This window comes from Panulirus ornatus, chromosome 37 (assembly GCF_036320965.1).
Source record: "Panulirus ornatus isolate Po-2019 chromosome 37, ASM3632096v1, whole genome shotgun sequence".
NCBI lineage: Eukaryota > Metazoa > Arthropoda > Malacostraca > Decapoda > Palinuridae > Panulirus > Panulirus ornatus.
The window spans coordinates 27,962,139-27,978,814 of NC_092260.1; the positions used below are offsets into that span (position 1 = coordinate 27,962,139).

A 16,676-nucleotide genomic window follows, 5' to 3' on the forward strand; every position below is an offset into this window, starting at 1 on the left:
CACCACAACAGTACCTTATTTGTATTCACATCCACCGCCTGCACACAGCACTCGTCCACTCCCATCACCACCTGTTCATCAGTGGTCTCTGGCGGGGAAAATGTGTGTGACCGGGTTACGAGCGGTGACACCCTCTTCTCCCTGCCTCACTCTCTTCACCGTCAGGAGGAACACCACGGGCGAACGTAAGACGCTCCTTCTCGTGAACATGGGTGATGTTACATGCTGGTGCAGGATATGGAAGCCGAGAGGGGTCACTCAAAGCCTTGTGTCAATGTTTTGGACACAAAAGACACCAACTCTCTTGTTAAATGAAGGGTGTTTGATGTAGGAGCGTACGTGACGTGGTTCCATAGTTCATATAGTCCGACAGGAACTAAATATTTCTGAACAGCTACGTCCTGTGCCTCTTTTAAAGGGGAGGCTGTCCACTTCCCTCAGAAACTCTGGTGAGCCCCTGTTAGTACCTCTAAGGGTTAGTACCAACTAGGGTTAGGAAGATGAGGATGATCCTCTGCCAGTAGCGCCAGGGGTCAGGCAGGGTGGTGGTGGTACGCCCCTGCCTGTACCAATCAGGGGTGAGTGCTGGGTGGAGCGTAAGATCGGTGGCCCGTGGTGGCTGGACTCATGACCATGGAACATCCACCGTGTCGTGGGGAAGGTCGTCCTCCCAGTAGCGCCATGAATTCTATTCATGCCGCGTTTTCTACGCGGGTGGACATAAAGGCGGGCGCGAGGAAAGTAATTAAACATCATTATGAAATCAAAGTAATTGGTTGTGTCTTAAGCAGGCCTTTGGCGTTGTCCTCGCGTCAAAAATGAACTTCTAAGCCATTTACTTTTCGAAGAAACCGCCAGGGTTGGGTCTAGGTCATGCCAATAATCTCTCTCTCTCTCTCTCTCTCTCTCTCTCTCTCTCTCTCTCTCTCTCTCTCTCTCTCTCTCTCTCTCTCGTCATTTCACCCTCAAATGAAGGGACAGAAGGTCGCACAGGCGACGGGCTGTCCTCGGCAAACGATGCCATGTTGACTCCTGTCACAGATCAACCAATAAGAACGTGCTGAGGAATGAGGTCACGCAACGGACCAATGACATCATCGATCATCCCCTCGAAATTACGACGTCATTTGAGGTCAGCTAGTCAAAGCACCACTTGTTTACTGATGACATACAATTCACTCGAAAGTCTGTGCAAACTGTCATCTTTCCTATCTATCCATCCATTTGTTGATGCAAGGCGTGAGATATGGTGAACTCAGTCACATTTTAGACATTTTCGATAGATATTCTTTAAATTCCCTGTTCTGAATCATATGGTCTTGCCTGACATTAACCTTCCAAACTCATTCGTCGCTTGATACTCCACTTTCCTCAGAGGATCTGGGACACTAAGTGTGTCATATGCTTCCTCCTCTCGCCCAAGTGAGGCAGTGTGAACACCTCTGTATCACACTGCTGGTTGAGGAGGCTCCTGCCTCTCGTGGAGGAGGGGAGACATGCATCCTCTTCTTTTATCATCAACTTATGTGTCAAATACGAGTTTTATAGGTCTCCAAACACGAATCACATATCCAAACCCGACTCATAAGAGCAAAAGAGCCTGAAAACTTGAACTTATATTTACTTGGAATAAAAAATGTATATTTGCTATGGCACGCGAGACGTGTTTTCAGAAATGTATATTACGGTTCCTTACGGACGTACGGAGTTATGAAATTCGTCCCAGTTGGCGATCCGGCTATACTGATGCATAAGCTAGGCAAGATCTTTACGTCACTGAACCCATAAAGTATTAAGGGCTTTAAAATTACATTACGAGTAAAAGAATACAGCCCAGCTTATGAAAGCTCTTCAAAAATGTACGATCTATTTTTGTCAAATCAACCTTACTGTTGTATAGGATATGCACTAGGCAAAATATCATTCATATCCAAAGGCTATGTGTGTATACAGCCTCCCCCAACTATGCGCGTACACAGCATCCACAGATTTGTACATATAAAGCTGTGTACGTCCACTGCATCTACATCTACGTATGTGCGTGCACAGCAACCACAACACCTGGCATTCACAACTATTTACGTACACCGTGTGTCCACAACTATGTCAGTATACTGCAACCACAACTTTGGAACTTTCCTACATATATAAGTGAAATACAGTATTTCACATAACTATAAACTCATAACGAAGTTTTTTCTTATAGTCACCCTTTATCTTGTTTTCTACAACGATAGAGTATAAAAGAAAACGAACTTTTGTAAGATATACTATTCAGTTTCTTACCTTAACATCATAGTGTCATTGAAAACTACATATGTGGGGATTTTCCTTATATATATATATATATATATATATATATATATATATATATATATATATATATATATATATATACAAAGACACTCGCGCGAGCGTGCCCGTCACAGCGAAAAAAGGCCTCAATATGAATATAATGTGATAGCAACTAAGCTGCAGGAATCTGTATGTGAAAGAGACTTGAAGTCGACATTGTCGTTAACCTATCGCCAGAGTCCCACCTCAGCAGATATCATTCAAATTTATAGATAAGAAAATATTCAGCGAGCTCTTTACATCCTACATAGGGTGAAAACTAGAACATGCTTCTCTAACTGGGTCACTTCACCTAACGAAGCATAAAGAGCTAACTGAGAAGGTCCAGCGGAGGGTGATAATAATGGAACCAGAATTAAAAGAAATGAGTTTCAAGGCAAGGGAAAAGGCTTTCAATTTGCCCACCCTGGAAGAGAGAAGAATAAAGGGCAACCAGATCACAACGTTTAAATTTTTAAACATGTTAACGTTGACACTAAAGATCTCTTCGGAAAATGCATGAAATTAAGCAAGAAATCTGAAAAAAAATCCAAAAAAGAACATATTTTACAGTATAAGAGTGGTGGACAGAGTAGAGTGAAAGAGCAAGTAACAAACGCTGACATTATCCTGAATTTCACAAAATTGTATGGCAGAAAAAATTCATGAGCCGAGGGTCCACGAGTGTACAGCTCCCTCCTCATACAATACGAACAGGTAACTGTTTAGACTCGCAAACACACAAGCAGTGATTGTTTGCTTAATGGCAGGTTGTTTACCGTTAGATAAACAACCCACTGACCCTCTTACGGCAGGATTAACAACCCATCAACCCTTCTGTCACTGGATAAACAACCCACTGACTCTCCTCCTACCACTGGGGAAACAACCCACTGACTCTCCTCCTACCACTGGGGAAACAACCCACTGACTCTCCTCCTACCACTGGGGAAACAACCCACTGACTCTCCTCCTACCACTGGGGAAACAACCCACTGACTCTCCTCCTACCACTGGGGAAACAACCCACTGACTCTCCTCTTACCACTGGGGAAACAACCCACTGACTCTCCTCCTACCACTGGGAAACAACCCACTGACTCTCCTCCTACCACTGGGGAAACAACCCACTGACTCTCCTCCTACCACTGGGTAAACAACCCACTGACTCTCCTCCTACCACTGGGGAAACAACCCACTGACTCTCCTCTTACCACTGGGGAAACAACCCACTGACTCTCCTCCTACCACTGGGGAAACAACCCACTGACTCTCCTCCTACCACTGGGGAAACAACCCACTGACTCTCCTCCTACCACTGGGGAAACAACCCACTGACTCTCCTCCTACCACTGGGTAAACAACCCACTGACTCCCTAACGTTAGGTATTCAACCCTTGACATTTCACTCGATTTGCCACGAGTGTCTGGCGGACCGGCGCAACCCAGCGCGGTTACACACAGGTTCCAGCACTGGTTGTGCGTCGTCCACATCACTGCAAGTTCGAACGTCGGTTACCTGTCTTTGCATAAGCACTCGTTCGATTCTTCTTAAGGAAGGCGCGAAGGCCGTCCCTTAAGGGAAGGGTCCCCTCGGACAGTGCATTAATTCTGTTCTTGTCTTTGCATTGAGAGAAAGAGGAAGGATCTGACCTCTTAACTGCTTGTTTCATGATGGTAAAATTTACGGTGATAGATTCGTCTGCCTCGTTCAGTAGGGTGATATTGCTGTAACGAGGTGATTCTTGTAAGTTTTGTACCATCAGAGAATTTTTTTGTTCCACAAATTTCATCAATGTGTTGACCATAGTATGAGGTAACTCGTGTACTGGGAGGTACCTCATGTGGTGGAAGGTACCTCAGGTGGTGGGAGAGGTACCTCAGGTGGTGGGAGGTACCTCAGGTGGTGGGAGAGGTACCGCAGGTGGTGGGAGGTACCTCGGGTGGTGGGAGGTACCTCAGGCGGGGGAGGTACTAAGGTGATGGGAGGTACCTCAGGTGGTGGGAGGTACCTAAGGTGATGGGAGGTACCTCAGGTGGTGGGAGGTACCTCGGGTGGTGGGAGGTACCTCATGTGGCGGGAGGTGCCTTATGAGATGGGAGGCATCTCAGGTCGTGCGAAATATACCTCTTCCTATGAGGGAGGAACATGCCTCTAATGTGTGGAGGGTGCCTCTATTATGCATGAGAGGTACCACTAAATTGTGAGAGGCATCATTAATGTGATAACATCTGGCAACTTAACGTTTCTGTGAATACATCAACATGAAATCAAAATGTGTTTATTTATTTCCCTTTACGAATTAAGTTTGGAGTTTTCTTCAGTGGAAATCATCTTCACGAGTCTCACGATTCCACATTGATTAAAAATCCACTGCCGTATAAATGAACAGACGGAGAACCGGCAAGACGGAGAGACCGGCAAGACGGAGAACCGGCAAAACGGAGAACCGGCAAGATGGAGACCGGCAAGACAGAGACCGGCAAGATAGAGACCGGAAAGATGAAGAACCGGCAAGATGGGGACCGGCAAGATAGAGACCGGAAAGATGAAGAACCGGCAAGATGGGGACCGGCAAGATGGAGACCGGAAAGATGAAGAACCAGCAAGACGGAGACTGGCAAGATGGAGACCGGAAAGATGAAGAACCGGCAAGATGGGGACCGGCAAATATGTTACAGTCAATAAAAACATGTAAAGACTCAGTGATCATGGAACTTTTGCTTTTATCTTTTGTCTTAATTACAGATATCGTACATACAGCCTTCAGGATCGTTTGTGATGCGTCTTGTAAGAGGAAGATGCGCGTATGTGTTGCGTCGTGAGAGCTGCGACCCCGTCACAAGTGTTGCAGTCCCATCACCTGTTGCAACACCTATCATATGAGTGTTGCGACCTCATCATGTGAGTGTTGCTGGTCATGATGAGAATGTTCAGACCTCATCATGAGAGGGCTGAGTCTTCATCATGGGGGATACGATCACATCATGAGCATTACGACCCCATCATGTAGGTGTTGCGAGGATTTGAAAAACAAAAACACACTGACGACTGCCGAGGGACTCCCCCAGATCCCTGGGGGGTGGAAATGTTGCCAGACGCAACACAAGAAAGCCAAGATGTCTCTCTCGCTAGTCCCTGAGTGTGTTATCAGGCGAAACACAAGAAAACAGCCCAGGGATCTACTTCTGTAAGAGCGTTGCTAGGCGCAACACAAGACACTTTGTAGCTAAGGTGATGACCTGACAAGTTTGTGTTTGTCAGTTTGTAAGTTCAAATATGAATATATCTGTGTATGCGTAGTGTGTGTGTGTGTGTGTGTGTGTGTGTGTGTGTGTGTGTGTGTGTGTGTGTGTGTGTTTCTGTATCTGTGTCTGTGTGTGTCTGTGTGCGCTGGCGCATACGAATCCCAGGGCGAAGTACATTTCCATATCCTCCTCCACGCGGAAGAAAGCCAGTGAATGGTAAATATTCGTGACACTTACACACTGGGAGGGAACGGACGAGAACCACAGCAAAGAACGTCAGCTTAACACGATCTCAAGTGACAGTAAATCTCTTAAGCTTAAGCTTCGAAGAAGCTGCAGGATTAACGCGTCGGGTGGCTGGCTATTCCATCATTCCCTTCCATCCTTCTATCACCTTCTTTCGTCTATCTATCCATCTGTCAATCACCCCTTTCATCCATCTATCCATCCCTTTTCTCTTCCCACGGATCGCAGGCGGTGTTAAAGGACATCACGAGTGGAGGGGTTGCGTGCCGGGCCGCCCGGCGAGGGGACCTCAGTCGTCCGCTGGACGTGGTGGTGAAAACAGTGTTACTCGCAGGTGTTGTCCTCCCGCTCCTCCACTTTGGCCCACGCTGCTTGGTAAGCCCCTCCTTCTCCTCCTCCTCCTCCTCTTCGTCGGTCGGTTAATATGGGCATCTAAGCCTCATCGCAACTGCCAGGGTTAATCCAGCTCGTCAAGTTATAAATACTTAAATTGAGAAGAAATCTTAAGACAACCTCCATCCCTTCAGGCGTTCAAGATAATTTTTAAGACCAGTTACGCTCACATATCGCATACGTCCGTCGCAACCTCTCCGTCGCTGGCAATGTTTCGTGTGGTCTTCCGCTGGACTCGGGTTTAATGGGGAACACGACCGTCGCTCAGGGTTTTAATGGCTTCTCCCAGTGATGGTCCTCGACTCATGCAGAAAGACGCAGAAAAAGAAGAGAAAAGTTTGTTAGCGGGAGAACAAGTTTATATGATGGCCTGGCTGACCCCATGCATACATGTATACATACCTCCCATGGTGACTGTGTCGTGAGAGAGAGAGAGAGAGAGAGAGAGAGAGAGAGAGAGAGAGAGAGAGAGAGAGAGAGAGAGAGAGAGAGAGAGAAAGTTTTTCTAGCACAAAGAGCGCAAAGCCTCGGGTCTAAATTCGAAGACTGAATCCCTTTTAAATCCCTCCCCACAGCTCCCCACACACACACATGCATACATACATACATACATACATACATACACACACATACATACATACATACATACATACATACAAACATACATACATACACACATATATTCATACAAACAAACAAACAAACAAACAAACAAACATACATACATACATACATACATACATACATACATACAGGCTTCATTCATACACACACACACACACACACACACACACACACACATACACACACACACCTATAAATCCTTTTTTCATCGTGTTCCATTAAACTTAAATCCCCTCATCGTAGTATCCCTAAATACACCTGGAAATCCCCTGCCATGATCCCCCCCCCCCCCCAACGCCTGCTGCCCTCAGACACCTGTTACTTGTGTTGCCTGAGACACCTGTGCTTGTGTTACGTGAGGCACGTGTGGTATGCGGCGCACTCCAACACGTGTAGTATTGAAGACACCTGTTCCTTGCAGCTCTGGGAGGACACCTGTCTATTACTATGGTGCTCTCTCTCTCTCTCTCTCTCTCTCTCTCTCTCTCTCTCTCTCTCTCTCTCTCTCTCTCTCTCTCTGTTTTTTCATTCCAACTTATCGATCCAGCTTAGGGTAGGGGAGGAGGGGGGGGAAGGGGGATCAGCTCAGCTTGGGCAGTGTGTGTGTGTGTGTGTGTGTGTGTGTGTGTGTGTTACCAAAGCCTGATTTTTCTCTCTGAGGGCACATACGGCGAGAGAGAGAGAGAGAGAGAGAGAGAGAGAGAGAGAGAGAGAGAGAGAGAGAGAGAGAGAGAGAGAGAACCACACATACCCCAAGGCCCTAGCGAGGTGCGTCTGGCATTAACGCCCCTGGGGAGGATGTAGTCCTTAAAAGCAGTGGCAGAAAAGGACAGAAAAGCAAACAGCCATCCCGTCAGCCGAGGGTCAGCCCACCCCGTCAGCCGAGGGTCAGCCCACTCCGTCAGCCGGGACTGACTTCTACCACTAAAAGACGAAGACTTTTCCTCGCTGACCAAAGATTCGTCTTGTACGCAACTGATTTTAAATGGCCTTCGAGTAGCTCCCTGCGTTGGATGACAACTACCAGGCATTTCCCCAAGACCCGCCCACATTCACTTCCCCAGACTGACACAACGGAGTCTAACGACCTTAGGACAATTTCCCAATTTGCAAGAGAGCGTTTCCTAGTTTGTGACGGACGAAAGAACTTTCCATTTTCCACGAAAGGAAAAAAAAAAGAAAATATTCGCTTTTCATGACAGATTTCCAGTTTCCATACAAGAGCTTTCATCTTTCCAGGTGAAAGCTTCCCATTTTCCACGAAAGAACTTCCCACTTTCGATGAAGATGATCTTCGTTTTCCACGAAAGCGCTACCTATTCCCCACGAAATTTTCAACAAGTGCTTCCCAATTTAAAGGTTCCCATTTTCCACACCTGACACTATGACGTCCTGGACACACTACCTCTTCCAAGGGGTGTATGACTCTGGACTTCCTAGAAACGTTCGCTTCCAAAGACTTTAAAACTTTGAGAATCATATCAATGAGGATCGAAATTACCATCATCACTACGAGCGACTGTTCCCATATGACCAGTATTTCATACGAAGAATAGGAAATATTGCATCATTATTCTGGAAGCTGCACTTTATCACGTTTTTATTAGGTATATACACTTATATATTGCTCTATATATTTCTTTATATATTTTTCTTTTGCTCTTAAAGTTTGGCGTCTGCCGAGCTGCTGTTACGAAGATATATATATATATATATATATATATATATATATATATATATATATATATATATATATATATATATAACTGAGTTTGCACCAGTACATACATCACTGGAGCAGCCCATGATCAGCTGGGGCCAGTCCATGATTCTCAAGGGCTCTGAGGACCTTGCCAGACCTTGAGAACCTCACCAGGCACTACCAGACACCTCACCTGGCTCTGAGGGCCTCACCAGGCACTACCAGACACCTCACCTGGCTCTGAGGGCCTCACCTGGCACTACCAGACACCTCACCTGGCTCTGAGGGCCTCACCAGGCACTACCAGACACCTCACCTGGCTCTGAGGGCCTCACCAGGCACTACCAGACACCTCACCTGGCTCTGAGGGCCTCACCAGGCACTACCAGACACCTCACCTGGCTCTGAGGGCCTCACCAGGCACTACCAGACACCTCACCTGGCTCTGAGGGCCTCACCAGGCACTACCAGACACCTCACCTGGCTCTGAGGGCCTCACCAGGCACTACCAGACACCTCACCTGGCTCTGAGGGCCTCACCAGGCACTACCAGACACCTCACCTGGCTCTGAGGGCCTCGATGTTCTTTGTATGCTAATGTTCACAAATCTTTGCGTTCAGCGGCTCTTGCGGTGCTATCAAAGGAACGCTTTATTGTTATCAGTTACACGTGTGTGTTCAGGAGGGCATCAGCAGAGAACTTCCGCACCAACAGATGGTGCGACTCCATTTGAAATAGTGAAAAATTACGCAAATTACACCCGAGTAATCTCTTTTTCTATTTCGACAAACGACTCTCTTATATTTTGTGTTTAATCTATTTCTTAGCTTAGATTCAACTCAACTGCTTCAAGCTTAGTTTCACTCATGGATGTTGTATTTCCCTTATTTTCAAGCTTATTTTCTATGATTCAAGTTGTATTCACTTAATTTTCAAGCTTAGTTTCACTGATTTAAATTGCAGTCCCCTTATGTTCAAGCTTAGTTCCACTAACTTAATGCTGTGTTCACCGTATTTTCAAGCTGATTTGCAGTGACTTTTCTCCTTTCATGGAATACTATTCAAGGAAATTCTAATTCTAACGGAAGTGTAATGAAAGGGAATTGTAGTTCTGGTGAGACAGGGTAGGAGACGAGTGCTTCTCCAGTTCCCAGGATGGCTGATGAGTCTCACACCTGATGTGATATCAGAGTCCGAGATTCATCCTGGCAGAAAATATGAAGAACGTGCTGGGCCTCCCTCCCTCCTAACCCGGTGGTGATGGAGGACACCTCGACGGCGACTTGCTGGCTGTGGTGGGCTGAACCAGGGCAGATAGAGCAGTCAAGATACACCATGAGTAATCCCTCCTCCCTGGGAGCCTGGCTGTGGATGGCTAAATCTGGTTCCGGTAAAGCATACACGACAATAGAGGTATGCAAATGAGGACGTTGTTCGTTTGTTTCGGTGTTTCTGTGTCGACGTATTCGAGGTTATTTCATTTATACTATTTTCAAAACTCTTTCTTTTTAACCTTCCATTTTGCTCCTGAATTCTTAAAACTTTGCTGGTGTATGAACGAAGCAGTCTAGTGAGAGTTATAATTTCTATTCATTACGTTATAATTTGAATGAACTTTCGTCTGCGTTCAACCCTTTCATATCAAAGAGGTATTTAAATGAACCAATCAGTTGGTTAATTGATACAGGAGGGACAGTCGTGTCCAGAATCATTGTTACCAACCTTGGGTATGTACACCAGCATTACGTGTGGCAACACTATACACCAGCAGGTGTGGCTACACTGTACACCAGCAGGTGTGGCTACACTGTACACCAGCAGGTGTGGCTACACTGTACACCAGCAGGTGTGGCTACACTGTACACCACAGGTGTGGCTACACCGTAAACCACAGGTGTGGCTATACTGTTAAACTTCTCCATACGACCTTAAGACCTTTGTTTAATGGAAACCTTCCCTCGTGGTGACCTTGTGACCTTTCCAAGTAGTGACCTCCCCTTCCAATGGGTCAGAGCTGCGTCGCTCCTGGAGGCGAGATAATGAGATTTCAAAGGTAGCTTTCTAATGGGAATGTTCAGACGTCGTCTTTTGTATTTCTTTTCATTTTCTACTTACGAACTTTTTTAATCAAAGATGGCTGACTGGTATTCATTGAAAGCAACTTTTACATGTCGGTCACTCGAGAAGATTGGCCGCCGTAAACTGTTTTCGCTTTTTTTTCTTTCTTTCTTTTCTTTTCTTTCCCGCGTGTGTGACGTAGCGACAAGAGCAGATGACTGAGTCTTGGAGGAAAAATCCTCCTATGGCACCTTCCCCTGTTCCTTCTTTTGGGAATTCGTGCAGAAGGGGAGGATTTCCTGCTCCCCTTTAGGTCGCATTCGACAACACAGTGGAGACACGTGGGCAGTATTCTTTCTTCCCTCTCCTCGTGACGACATATTTCAAAATGACCCGTTCATACCGTCGTTCATCAAGGAGGCTTTAGATTTCCTCTCTTGTGGGAAAAGATGAGTGTCATACTCATTTTTAGCCACACTAGATTTGTGCTGTTGAATTTCTGTAGTGGATCAAACATTTCCGTGAAGGAGAACATTCGTATCGTTCTTTGCTTGTCCTCGGTACGAGATGAACATCATAAGTCTTACGTATCACGCCACCAGCACAGCGTCATCAGCAGACAGCAACTGACTACACTCCACCCGTGACAGACTCCAAACTGACCCCCCTAAAAACCCTGGCCTTCACCCTCTCCATTACCCCTGAAATTAATAAACATCACAGAGCCATCACTGGGAAAATGGAATTGAAGGACAGCAGAGGATTATGAAGAGTGAAAAGACAGAACTCTTATCTGAATTTATATTAGATTTTCACCCGAACCCATTGAGGGTAGCCACAGATGGGTCTCCTGGCGTATCGTAAGTGAAGGAAGAATGAGGAAGAGGCTGTCTTGACCCTGCAGCCTGTCGTACCCAGGGAGCTCTGACCTCCTGTCTCTCTTATTGCATTCTATTTTTCCAACCCGTTTTGCACTGCTAAAAACGGAAACTATCTTTGAGCGAATATTTCTGATGATATGCGAGAGTTCCTTTCCCCTCGACTGAGATGCTACAAGTCCCTCCGACTGTGGATGAAGCAAACAAATCACAGACGAAAAAGATGAGGTCAGAGGTCAGAGTGGGGACACTCTGGACGATTAAGAGGGTCTTCGCTAGGGTAAATATTGACAGTGAAAAGTGTTTATTGCATAGAGGGATGACGAGGTCTGAGCCTGACGCACAGGATGATGCGAGAGGCGCGATGGGAGGCCACGACGAGGTCCACCTGACGCACAGGATAATACGAGAGGCGCGATGGGAGGCCATGATGACGTATATTTACATTTTCAGTATACGCAATCTATGTTTTTATGCTCAATGTACATAAATCAGTATATATGTTTAGTTTATATCTAATGTTCATATGGTTTGCGGATAATGAAGATTCCTACTGACTGTATAAGCGGATTATACACGTTAGGTATATAGGACGAGTTTACGCGCTGACTAAACACTTTCATCATACATGGTGAGTTTACATGTAGACTAAATACGCTAATGAGCAAGGATGAAAGCACCGCCAACCATATGAGGCGAGGAGCCGACCCCAGGACGAATCTCATTACACAGGTAGTGCTGGGACACCCTGCAGCAGTTGGTGGTGCTGGGACACCCTGCAGCAGGTGGTGGTGGTGCTAGGACACCCTGCAGCAGTTGGTGGTGCTGGGACACCCTGCAGCAGTTGGTGGTGCTGGGACACCCTGCAGCAGTTGGTGGTGCTGGGACACCCTGCAGCAGGTGGTGGTGGTGCTAGGACACCCTGCAGCAGTTGGTGGTGCTGGGACACCCTGCAGCAGTTGGTGGTGCTGGGACACCCTGCAGCAGTTGGTGGTGCTGGGACACCCTGCAGCAGTTGGTGGTGCTGGGACACCCTGCAGCAGGTGGTGGTGGTGTTAGAACACCCTGCAGCAGGTGGTGGTGCTGGGACACCCTGCAGCAGGTGGTGGTGATGTTAGAACACCCTGCAGCAGGTGGTGGTGCTGGGACACCCTGCAGCAGGTGGTGGTGCTGGGACACCCTGCAGCAGTTGGTCGTGCTGGGACACCCTGCAGCAGGTGGTGGTGATGTTAGAACACCCTGCAGCAGGTGGTGGTGCTGGGACACCCTGCAGCAGTTGGTGGTGCTGGGACACCCTGCAGCAGGTGGTGGTGGCGTTAGAACACCCTGTAGCAGGTGGTGGTGCTGGGACACCCTGCAGCAGGTGGTGGTGCTGGTACACCCTGCAGCAGTTGGTGGTGCTGGGACACCCTGCAGCAGGTGGTGGTGGTGTTAGAACACCCTGCAGCAGGTGGTGGTGCTGGGACACCCTGCAGCAGGTGGTGGTGCTGGGACACCCTGCAGCAGGTGGTGGTGCTGGGACACCCTGCAGCAGGTGGGAGGAGGTCAACGCAACAATATCCTCATGATGCCGACATCATATGATATACGATCGTTGTTGCCAGTCGTTATCACGTGTGAGTTACTGCCTCCAGCGACGCTGGTAAGCCTCCTGGGAGATGTATGAGGAAGGTACCAGGTGTAGAACACACCTGAGAGAGATATATAGAAGGTACCGAGGCAGATGTGTATACCTGTAGGCGTCATGACGTCTAACGAGTGAGGTGTAGCCGGAAAAGATGTATTATTTCTTCCTTTTTCAAGTTGTGGAATGAATTTACCTGTATGGGAACGATGCGAACGAATTACTTCTTGAATTGAAAGGTATTTGATAAGCGTAAGAGAGGCGTCCTATGATCGCTTACAGAACACTCTGTCGAACGTCCGTCATAAGAAAACAGAGTCCGGTATGGGCGTTTTAAAGACCTCATCGTCAGACAGTCTTTTATTGAGACGTGCAGCTGACGTCCACCAGGGGGCCAGGAGAGAGAGAGACCGAGACCCGGCCTCCTTCCCCGTCCTCCAGGGTGGTGGCAGGAACCGTTTCCACCCTCCAGGGTGGTGCCAGCAGGAGACCCGTCCCCCTCCTGGGTTTCTTTTGTCCTGTGATCCAGACATCTTCCCACCCGCCCTCCTTCCTCCCCAGGTCGCCCTCCCAAAGCAACACACTCAAGCTGTATTGTCGTGACTCGAGGGTTCAGCTGAGTACAAAGATAAAGAGGAAAAAAATATATATAATACGTCAAAAGTTATAAATATCTTTAATGGAAAAGAACACCGTCTTTCAGTGTACTTTAAAGTGGCAATGGCGGTATGATATGTGTACGACAAGTGCTGTTAATGGTGTGTATGGGAGGGTGAGCCTGCAGAGAGAGAGAGAGAGAGAGAGAGAGAGAGAGAGAGAGAGAGAGAGAGAGAGAGAGAGAGAGATGCTGTGTTTAGTTGCATACGAGGACATGCCTCTCGACCTGACCTCTCAAGTACGAAGATTTAATCCCGTGAGTACGATGACTTAAGTCGTCGTTCTCAAAAGGTTTAGTTATCGTACTCGAGGGACAAGCGTTCGTCTATTCAAAGGCGTTACAACCTCCTACTCAAGGAGTTAAATTGTCGTACACTAAGAGTTATGCCGCCGTACACTGTGCGTTAGATCGTCGTACACTATGCGTTAAATCGTCGTACACTAAGTGTTGTGTCGTCGTACTCAACAGGTTGGGATGGTACATACGTTGTGTTGTGCCTGCTCTTCATGGCTGACGGGTCGTGATGCGAGCCGCCAGATGCCTGTCAACAAGGGACAGCGTGGCCTCTGGGTCTTAAACTTTTGAGAATATTTACATCAGAGATCCCTATTCAGGCCTTCCCTACCGAGGGGTCCCGATCTCAGGGTCTCGTAAGTCGGCTGCTTGGTAGTCGAGAAAGATTTATTATAACTGAATATTCTTTGCATATTATATTCACGTATTCACAATTTAATACGTATACTGAGAGTGGAACTGTGGTAGGTATGGAGAAGACATCTCGCTATGGAGCTTTTAACGTCAATATATGGTTTCTAGAAGGAGTAACGGACGATAATTAATGAATCTCAACGGAAATAAAAAAAAAATGGTGAACAATAAGTAAGAAGAATGATAGGAAAATTGCTACAGTAAGCAGCTCTGCGTGACTTCTACGTCAAACACACCCGTCTGCTGCTTAATGTTGGATGTCAGTCTTACCTGTCCCCTTACAGTAGTAACTAATGGTGGAGCCACAGAGGCGTAACATTGCTAGGTACTTGTACGAAACAAAGTAGACAACAGCTTGTGTAAGGCTGGTACTGGGTGTAACAAAGATGATATAGTTATTCCCACAAAGTGACAATCCATGTCACCAAAACTGTGACGATGTCGTGGAAACAATGTAATGTGTTGGCTAAACTGCCATCAGCAATGTTATGACGCATTCACGACCATGTTGGCTGCGTCATCACTGGGAACTGTGATGGTGACATACAATTTAGCTTTTGTCCGGAATGTTGACACCAATGTGCCTAACACTGCCCCCGCTGGCGAGGACGTGTCTTTCAACAATGAACAGCCACCAACACATGTTACAGATAATGTTTGTGTTCGTTGTGGCTCCCACCTTTACATGTCACAGTGAGGATGGCTGTACGAGTGTGTGACTGAGCCTAAGTTGACGAATGCTCGACCAACTGGAAGTATGTGGCGGTGAGGGGAAGGGGTCGTCTATTCCAGCGCTAGGATTATCACTGGGGTAAAAGTATATCCCAGCGCTAGGATTATCACCGGGGTAAAATTAAAGTCTGTGATTCTGAAATGAACCGTATAGATTCGGTAACAGTAAAGGTAAATGCGCTAGATTTGTCAGTAGATTTTTGTTGTTTTTTTTCTTACGTTTAAATCTATTTGGAAATCCAGAGACATTCCATTGCGTTAATCAAAGTGGGTTGGTAAACTTCACCAATCATTTCACCGAGTTAGTGAAGTATGGGATGAGTGAGAGTAAACGTTCGATGTCGTAGTGAAATGGGAGTGTGTGTGACTCCCTGTTTATGCATGTGTTTGTAGACTATGGGTTAGAAATTCCAATGACCAGCTGGGGTTGTAGTGATCGGGGGAGAGACAGAGCGGCTTGCTACCTGTGAGGCACACATACATCCAACCTCTCTCTCTCTCTCTCTCTCTCTCTCTCTCTCTCTCTCTCTCTCTCTCTCTCTCTCTCTCTCTCTCTCTCTCACTGTCCCTCGGATGGAAAATTACGTTAGAGACATTTCTGGCTAATGAGAGAACGCTGACGAGGTAAGGTCCTCACCCTGCCAGACGTTGCTAAGGTGAGGCCCTCGCTGCTCAGACGTTGCTGAGGTGACACGTCTTTGAAATGCAGACCATTTTCTTAAATGACAGCAATAATGATTTTCATGACAATCCAGGTGATAATTAGGGGGGAACAACGGTAGAATTAATTGCAATTATGATGATTTGACACGTGATGAGAATAATGAGTGAAGATCACAGCTCAGAGATGTGAATAAGAGCTTCCTCCAGTGGAAAAAGAAAATTAAACATCTTGAGAGGCACTGAGCTGCCCTTACCACCACTAAGCCCTTCTTCCCCTTACCCACCCACCCACACCCTGCCGCGGCTCCTCCCTCTCTTTCCCTGGCAGGTGTAGCCCGCCCTCTTCCGTCTGAACCTAGGGACACGTGCCTCCCTCCAGACCGCCACAGATTTCAGATTCAAGGCAATTTATTTATGCATTAAACTCGGCAGCAGGAGGCAATGGTGAGGTGGGAGAGTGGCTTCCTGAGACGGGCGTGCACGAGTGACTAGATGGGAAGGAGAGATAACACGAGATATCCGACGGCCAATCACAAGGCTACCTGCTGAGCAGCAAAAATGGTATCCCAAGTTCCAACTCTCATTTGACACAGAACCGAGTAAGTCGTCAGGCACCTCCTTATTCCCCACCTCTCCCTCCGGCACAACATCCAGGACGAAGAAAAAAGAAAAAGAAATGGCTAAGAATGTGTGCACCATGTGATACAAGGGGAACATACTGGAATGGAAGTTTTGTCGGAAAGTGTGAATGGCAGTGATGGATTAAACCACCTCTGTGGATACGCTGAGTTATGTGACGTAGATGT

The 16,676-nt window shown here is 47.0% G+C and overlaps 1 protein-coding gene across 1 annotated transcript in view; it reads left to right on the forward strand.

Annotated features, from left to right (window-relative positions):
- Positions 1-4,657: 4,657 nt before the first annotated feature.
- LOC139760695 (glycine receptor subunit alpha-3-like) overlaps positions 4,658-16,676 on the forward strand; it is a 52,442-nt gene continuing 40,423 nt past the window's right edge. The window contains exon 1 of the mRNA XM_071684262.1: positions 4,658-6,204. The gene's annotated coding sequence lies outside the window, so the exon portion shown is untranslated. The remainder of the gene's footprint in view (positions 6,205-16,676) is intronic.